The sequence below is a fragment of the Rhinoraja longicauda genome, chromosome 18 (genome assembly GCF_053455715.1).
Source record: "Rhinoraja longicauda isolate Sanriku21f chromosome 18, sRhiLon1.1, whole genome shotgun sequence".
Lineage (NCBI taxonomy): Eukaryota > Metazoa > Chordata > Chondrichthyes > Rajiformes > Arhynchobatidae > Rhinoraja > Rhinoraja longicauda.
In genome coordinates, this window is record NC_135970.1 from 40,797,912 (window position 1) to 40,806,629 (window position 8,718).

Below are 8,718 nucleotides of genomic sequence, written 5' to 3' on the forward strand. Positions count from 1 at the left end.
TGCTGGTCAAAATCTGTGCCTACCTTCCGGACAGTGTAGGTGCGGACAGTGGAGGCCCAGAGGCCCGGGCGCCGCCTAACAGAGGTTGCATAGCAACCTGCCTCCCGGCCCGGGCGGCCGCCTTTGGTGGAGCAGGAGCACGTGGCCGCTGGCTGGGTGAGGTCACGTATGTGGGAGTGCCATAGTTGGCACCCCTAGCGCAGGGGAACACCACCGCCTGCAGGTTCCCTTCTAAGGCATGGCCATACTGACTGAGAAAGATATTCTATCGTTGCTTCTGAATCAAAATCCTCACGCACTCTCCCCATCTACATCGTGGGATGACCTTCACCAGAACGACAGCAGCTCACCAACACTTCCTCAAAAGCAATTAGAACTGGCAGTGATAATCACATCCTGTGACTGACTATAAAAAGAAACAGGTTGTGTTTCAATTAAGGCTAGACCGCACAAGGAACGAAGATCTGCTCCCGTGAAGGACGTCAGTGAACTCGATGGCTTTTCCTTACAATCTGGAAGTTTCTATAAAACTATCGTCCTCTTTTGTTGAAATTTTGTTGAAATCAGAGCAGGGAAACATACTTACTCTTCACCCCACAGAGTGCACCAATCTCCAACACCCATTTACACAAATCCAACATTATTCACCAAAAATCCTCATCATTCACTCCCCAATCTCTGTATTAGAAACATTGGAACGTAGAAAATAGGTGCAGGAGGAGGCCATTTGGCCCTTCGAGCCAGCACCTCCATTCATTGTGATCATGGCTGATCATCCGCAATCAGTAACCCGTGCCTGCCTTCTCCCCATATCCCTTGATTCCACTAGCCCCTAGAGCTCTATCTAACTCCCTTTTAAATTCATCCAGTAAATTGGCCTCCACTGCCTTCTGTGGCAGGGAATTCCACAAACTCTCTGGGTGAAAAAGTTTTTTCTCACCTCAGTTTTAAATGGACTCCCCTTTATTCTTAGACTGTGGCCCCTGGTTCTGGACTCCCCCAACATTGGGAACATTTTTCCTGCATCTAGTTTGTCCAGTCTTTTTACAATTTTATACGTTTCCATAAGATCCCCACTCACCCTTCTAAACTCCAGTGAATACAAGCCCAGTCTTTCCAATCTTTTCTGATATGACAGTCCCACCATCCCGGGGATTAACCTTGTGAACCTACGCTGCACTGCCTCAATAGCAAGGACTCAAATTAGGAGACCAAAACTACACACAATACTCCAGATGCAGTCTCAACAGGGCCCTGTACAACTGCAGAAGGACCTCTTTGCTCCGATACTCAACTCCTCTCGTTATGAAGGCCAACATGCCGTGAGCTTTCTTCGCTGCCTGCTGTACCTGCATGCGTACTTTCAGACTTATTCCCCGGATTCTATCACTCACCTCCACACCAGGGGCAACCTACAGTGGTTAACTAACCAATTAACAGGCACATCTTTGGGATGTTGATGGAAACTGGAGCCCCCATCAGAATCCCATGCGGTCACAAGGAGAATGTGCACAGGCACCCCCCGACCGAGGTCAGGATTGAACTGGGGTCCCTGACAATGTGAGGCTGTGGCTCAACTAGCAGCATCACAGTGCCACCTCTAATAAAACTGCTTCCACTTCCTCCTCCTTCTCTGACTCTCTCGTGGAGATCAATTGCCAGGAGTACTTAATACCCCGTCTAAAGCCAAGCTCCTGTCAAGGGGATACCATCATCATCTTCTTCCACCCTATTTAGCGTATCTAGGTCTTGACTATTTATTTAATGACTTCCACATTTTCAACCCTGCGTTCCTGCCACATCTGATTTCTCACTACTCTTTCTCCTTGGGCCTTTCTAAAAAATGTTTTTCTTTGCCTAGCTCTCCAACGTGTGTCAACGTACATTTTCCAAAATTCATCTTCAATGCGGGAAATCGTGTGGAGTTGTGGGGCTGATTGGAAATAACAACAAAAAAAAAGAAGATTTCAGAGGGATTGGGGTGCCTGAAAGCATGGCTTGCAAAAGACCTGTATCGATGTCGGGCGAATGATTAGAAGAATCCAACAGAATATTATCATTGAAGATAGACACAAAATGCTGGAGTAACTCAGCAGGTCAGGCAGCATCTCTGGGGAGAAGGAATGGGTGACGTTTCTTCACTGCCTGCTGTACCTGCACACATACTTTCAGACTTATTCCACAGATTCTATCACTCACCTCCACATTAGGGGCAACTTACAGTGGTTAACTAACCAATTAACAGGCACATCTTTGGGATGTTGATGGAAACGAGTCGAGACCTTTCATCAGACTGAGAGTCAGGGTAGGGGACAATGGAGGTATGGGAAGGTACAGGACAAAGCAGAGCCTGCATCGATGACTCGGAAAAAGTGGAGCCCACAATGGTCCATTGTTGGCTGGAGACAAGGTGATAACGGTGATATTAGCAAGCGGACTAGGCTGGGGGAGGGACGGAGAGAGCGGGAATGGAAGGCTTACTTGAAGTTAGAGAAATCATTGTTCCATTCCCCATGCATGTGGCAAGCACTCTTGGTTACAACCCAGCGGCATGAACATTGATTCCCCTAATGTAAAGTACCCCTCTCTCTCCACCCATCTGTAGTGGTCCTGCTAGCTCCACTGTTTGCATCCATATATCCCTTCGTTATCACCTCTCCCACAGCCAACAATAAACCATTGTGGGCTCCACCTCTCCGTGGTCATCGGCGGCGGCTCTGATTTGTTCTGAACCTTTTCATGTCTCTAGTTTCCCTCTCCCCTGACTCTCAGTCTGAAGAAGGGTCTCGACCCCAGACGTCACCTATTCCTTTTCTCCAGAGATGGCGCTGAGTTACGCCTGCATTTTGTGTCTATCTTCAGTGTAAATCAGCATCTGCAGTTCCTTCCTCCACATTCTTGACTCTCTCTCTTGAACAGTTCAGAGATGGTTCAGTGGGTTTATCTCTGGAAAGGGCTGGTTTTCTCATGAAAGATTGGACAGGCGAGGCTTGTATGAGCTGGAGTTCAGGAGAGTCAGAAGGCACATGACTGAAAAATATAAGGTCTCGAGAGAACAAGAGGCCACAGTTTAAGAATAAGGGGTAGGCCATTTAGAACGGAGATGAGGAAGAACTTTTTCAGTCAGAGAGTATTGAAGGTGTGGAATTCTCTGCCTCAGAAGGCAGTGGAGGCCAGTTCGTTGGATGCTTTCAAGAGAGAGCTGGATAGAGCTCTTAAGGATAGCGGAGTGAGGGGGTATGGGGAGAAGGCAGGAACGGGGTATTGATTGAGAGTGATCAGCCATGATCGCATTGAATGGCGGTGCTGGCTTGAAGGGCTGAATGACCTACTCCTGCACCTATTGTCTATTGTCTATTGTCTATTGCCTTGATGGGCTGGCGTGAATAGGATGTGTCTTCTTACAGGAGAATCTGGATTTTGGGGTCTCTGTTTAAAATTAAGGGGCTTTCCATTTAAGACAGAGACTAAAGACAAACACAAAATGCTGGAGCCAATCGAAGGTAGACACAAAATGCTGGAGTAACTCGGTGGGTCAGGCAGCATCTTGGGAGAGAAGGAATGGGTGACGTTTCAGGTTGAGACCCTTTTTCAGACTGATGTCAGGGGAGGGGGCGGGACAAAATAGGATGAAGTCGGAGACAGGAAGACAGTGGGAGAACTGGGAAGGGGGAGGGGATAGAGAGGGAAATCAGGGACTATCTGAAGTTAGAGAAGTCATTGTTCATACCGCTGGGGTGTAAACTACCCAAGCAAAACAAGAGGTGCTTATGTTCATACCTAACTCAATGAGTCAGGTAGTATCGATGGATAAAAGGAATAGGTGACGTATTGGGTCAAACCCCTCCTCTTCAGACTGAGAGTCGGGGGAAGGGAAACTAGAGGAATAAAAAGGTTCAGAAGCTGCCGATATTCACGACCGCAAACATACGTTGGATAAGCGCAGCGTAGGAAGCAAGGCCTCCTGCAGACTTGGAGCATGAAGACAGAAACAAAACGCTGGAGGACAGGCAGCATCTCTGGAGAGAAGGAATGGGTGGATGGAGCATGTTGATCTTTAGTCAGAGGGTGGTGAATCTGTGGACTTAATTGCCGCAGAAGGCTGTGGAGACCAAGTCAATGGATATTTTTAAGGCAGAGATAGATAGATTCTTGATTAGTACGGGTGTCTGGGATTATGGGAGAAGGCAGGAGAATGGGGTTAGGAGGGAGAGATAGGTCAGCCATGATTGAATGGTGGAGTAGACTTGATGGGCCAAATGGCCCAATTCTGCTCCTATCACTAATGAATTTGTGAACTTATATTAGTTATGCCACACCAGCGCCCTCCCAATTACATTGGCATCATTTTCAATTCCCTTCTCCCTCCTGTGACTATCTCGCCTTTTTTTAAAAAGTAATGTTATACAGAATACAGAATACAGAGAATACAGAGCTTTATTTGTCATACACCGATCAGCCAAAACATTATGCCCACCTGCCTAATATGCTGTTGGTCCTCCGTGTGCAGCCCCATACACAGCAGGGTGCGATGCACTGTGTATTGTGACACATTCCTCCCGTGACCACCATTAACATTTTCTGTGACTTGTGCCACAGTCGACCTTCTGTCGGTTCGGACCAGACGGGATAGCCTTCGTTGCCCTCGCGCATCGATGAGCCTTGGGCGCCCAACACCCTGTCTGTCGCCGGTTTGTGGTTTGTCCCTCCTCGGACCACTGTCGGTAGGTACTCACCACTGCTGACCGGGAGCACCCCACAAGCCTTGCCGTTTCAGAGATGCTCTGACCCAGTCGTCTGGCCATAACAATTTGGCCCTTGTCAAAGTCACTCAGGTCTTCACTCCTGCCCATTTCTCCTGCATCCAACACATCAACTTCAAGAACTGACTGTTCACTTGCTGCCTAATATATCCCACCCATGACAGGTGCCATTGTAACATGTCCCTGGAATGGCAGGACTTTCATATGAAGAAAGACTGGATAGACTAGGCTTATACTCGCTGGAATTTAGAAGACTGAGGGGGGATCTTATTGAAACATATAAAATTCTTAAGGGGTTGGAGAGGCTAGATGCGGGAAGATTGTTCCCGATTTTGGGGAAGTCCAGAACCAGGGGTCACAGCTTAAGGATAAGGGGGAAGTCTTTTAGGACCGAGATGAGAAAACATTTCTTCACACAGAGAGTGGTGAGTCTGTGGAATTCTCTGCCACAGAAGGTAGTTGAGGCCAGTTCATTGGCTATATTTAAGAGGGAGTTAAATGTGGCCCTTGTGGCTAAAGGGATCAGGGGGTATGGAGAGAAGGCAGGTACAGGTTACTGAGCTGGATGATCAGCCATGATCATATTGAATGGCGGTGCAGGCTCGAAGGGCCGAATGGCCTATTCCTGCACCTATTTTCTATGTTTCTATGTTTCTATGTTAAGATAATCAATGTGATTCACTTCGCCTGTCAGTGGTCATAATGTTTTGGCTGGTCAGTGTATAGTCAACTAAGTCGGGGGGGGGGGGGGGGGGACAAACTACACATTCTAACCACTCTCAGGACGAAAATGTTCACTTGAATTTACTGTTGGCTTTATTTTACAATCTAATTTATTTTTCTTTTAGAAATTGCCCTTAATATTCTTTGTGGCAGGAATATTTTGTTCATTTTCAAGTTCTGACAAGAAAAAGGAAAAGTGAAACATTTGTTGAAAGGCATCTCACATTGGATTTCCGTATAAAGACATCTGCCGAGTGCATTTTGCATTGTTTTGGGAGTTAACTTTCTCAATTCCCTCTCACTGTTCAATGGCACTTGAGTAATTACACACCAAGAGTTCTGCAATGAGGAGGGAACAATACTGAAAGACAGTGAAATCCCACCCGATTTCGAGTAAGATCATTTCACATCTGTTCTCTTCCAGACTTTTGATGACTCGATTCCACTTTCTCGACTCTCGTTGCAGCTGGAGATTTAAACCCTTGTGCAGAATTGGCTGGCTCACTCCTTAACAGTGACTCAACTTCAAGAAATACTCAAGACGGGCACAAACTGCTGGAGTAACTCAGCGGGCCAGGCAACATCTCTGGGGAAACGGAACAGGTGACCTTTTGGCTTGAGACCCTTCCTTCAGAATGAGAGTCAGGGAAAAGGGAAACAGAGGTACAGACAATGATACAGAGAGATATCGAACAAATGAAAGAAAGATATGCAAAAAGTAACGATGATCAGGGAAAGGTGGAGTCCACAATGGTCCATTGTTGGCTACTCAAGAAAGAACTGATGAACTGATTACTGATTGCTGTGCACCTTGTAGTTGTGAAGGTGCAATATAAATGCATGCACGAGATACTGCAGATGCTGGGTTCCTTAGCAAAAAACAATCCATTGGAATAACTCCATATGTGGGTCAGCATCTGTGGAGGGCGTGGACAAACAACGTTTGGGGTCGGGAATCTTCGCCAGACTGCAAATATTTGGTCCCTTTTAGCAAGAATAACTCTGTGCATGTCCCATCCATCTCATATGGTTCATACTGTTTCTATTTTCACTTCTAACCCTTGGCCTGGTGAATGGCTCAATTTAAGTGAAAGTCAAAAAAGAACTGCAGATGCTGCAAACCTGAAATAAAAATGCTGGAAATACTCAGCAGGTCAGACACCTGAAATAAACGCCTGACATGTTCAATAGCTCCTTTAAGTTCTGCTTTTAATTCTGTGTCTCAGTTAGCTGAATTTGTGACTTTGAATTGAATATCTGACTTGCACCATTTTGTTAAAGGTGGTGATGGAGCGTTGTGGCTCGTTGTGTGCTCTTTCCACAGAGTTGATCAGTCCGGGTGTCAGGGGTTATGGGGAGAAGGCAGGAGAATGGGGTTAGGAGGGAGAGATAGATCAACCATGATTGAATGGCGTAGACTTGATGGGCCGAACGGCCTAATTCTGCTCCTATCACTTATGACCTTATGATCTACTGTCAGAAGATACCAACATTCTGCTCTTTTAAATCTTTTTTCACGCGGAAAATATATCACCATTTGTAAATGTTCTCACGATATTGTACTTTGTCTGTGGAAATGATATGCTACAATGCTGAGATCTATATTCTGCCCTCTACATTTTCCCTTTTGCTCTATCTATTGCACTGAGCGTATTTATATGTGGTATGCACCGATCAGCCAAAACATTATGACCACTGACAGGCGAAGTGAATAACATTGATTATCTTGTTACAATGGCACCTGTCAAGGGGTGGGATATATTAGGCAGCAAGTGAACTGTCAGTTCTTGAAGTTGATGTGTTGGATGCAGGAGAAATGGGCAGGGGTAAAGACCTGAGCAACTTTGACAAGGGCCAAATTGTTATGGCCAGACGACTGGGTCAGAGCATCTCTGAAACGGCAAGGCTTGTGGGGTGCTCCCGGTCAGCAGTGGTGAGTACCGACCGACAGTGGTCCGAGGAGGGACAAACCACAAACCGGCGACAGACAGGGTGTTGGGCGCCCAAGGCTCATCGATGCGCGAGGGCAACGAAGGCTATCCCGTCTGGTCCGAACCGACAGAAGGTCGACTGTGGCACAAGTCACAGAAAATGTTAATGGTGGTCATGGGAGGAATGTGTCACAATACACAGTGCATCGCACCCTGCTGTGTATGGGGCTGCACACGGAGGACCAACAGCATATTAGGCAGGTGGTCATAATGTTTTGGCTGATCGGTGTATACGATCTATTTGGATAGTGTGCAAACGACAATAAACTAAACTAAAATGAACTAAGCTTTTCGCCGTACCTCTGTAAACGTGACAATAATAAACCTGAACCTAGAAAATGTTAAGCAGGCTTCGTAGAAATGAGGAACTGCAAATGCTGGTTTATACAAAAAGAGACAAAGTGCTGGAGTAATTCAGCAGGTCACGCAGCATCTCTCAGGAGACCGAAGAATTGAGAAAAGAGAGTCAGAGGGAGAGTGAGAAAGGGGAGAGACAGAGGGAGAGTGAGAAAGGGGAGAGACAGAGGGAGAGTGAGAAAGGGGAGAGACAGAGGGAGAGTGAGAAAGGGGAGAGACAGAGGGAGTGAGAAAGGGGAGAGACAGAGGGAGAGTGAGAAAGGGGAGAGACAGAGGGAGAATGAGAAAGGGGAGAGACAGAGGGAGAGTGAGAAAGGGGAGACAGGAAGAGTGAGTGAGGTGAGGGACAGAGGGAGAGACGGTGAGGGGTGCGCAGAGGGAGTGAGAAAGTGGTGAGACAGAGGGAAATAGGGAGAGTTAATGATGGAAACAAAGTTAGGGGTTGGGGCGAGGTTGAGGGAAGGGTGAGTGGGGAAGGGGTTTCAGGAATCTGACAACAATCCCGGCTCCCTGGCTCAAGAGCAGGGAGCCACAGAGGGGGCAGTGACCCAGAGAGTGAGAGGGCAGGGGAGGGGGGGGGGGGAGGGATGGCAAGGAGATGAAGTGAAGTTGGGAGCAAGAGGGAAGGTGAAAAAGAATAGGGGTGAGTGCAGAGGAGTGGGGATTGCTACTGCACTCCATGGAGCAGGAGAGGCTGATGAGAGAGTGCATGAGAGAGAGAGAGATGGAGAGAGAGAGAGAGAGAGAATGCAAGGTGTTGGGAAGTACAGAGAGTACGTGGGAGCAAGTGGTCGTGTACAAAATGGAGGCTGGAGAGAGAAGTGATAAGGAAACAACAGAAGGCATTATAGTACATCAGTCATGGGAGCAGACTGCGGCCATTC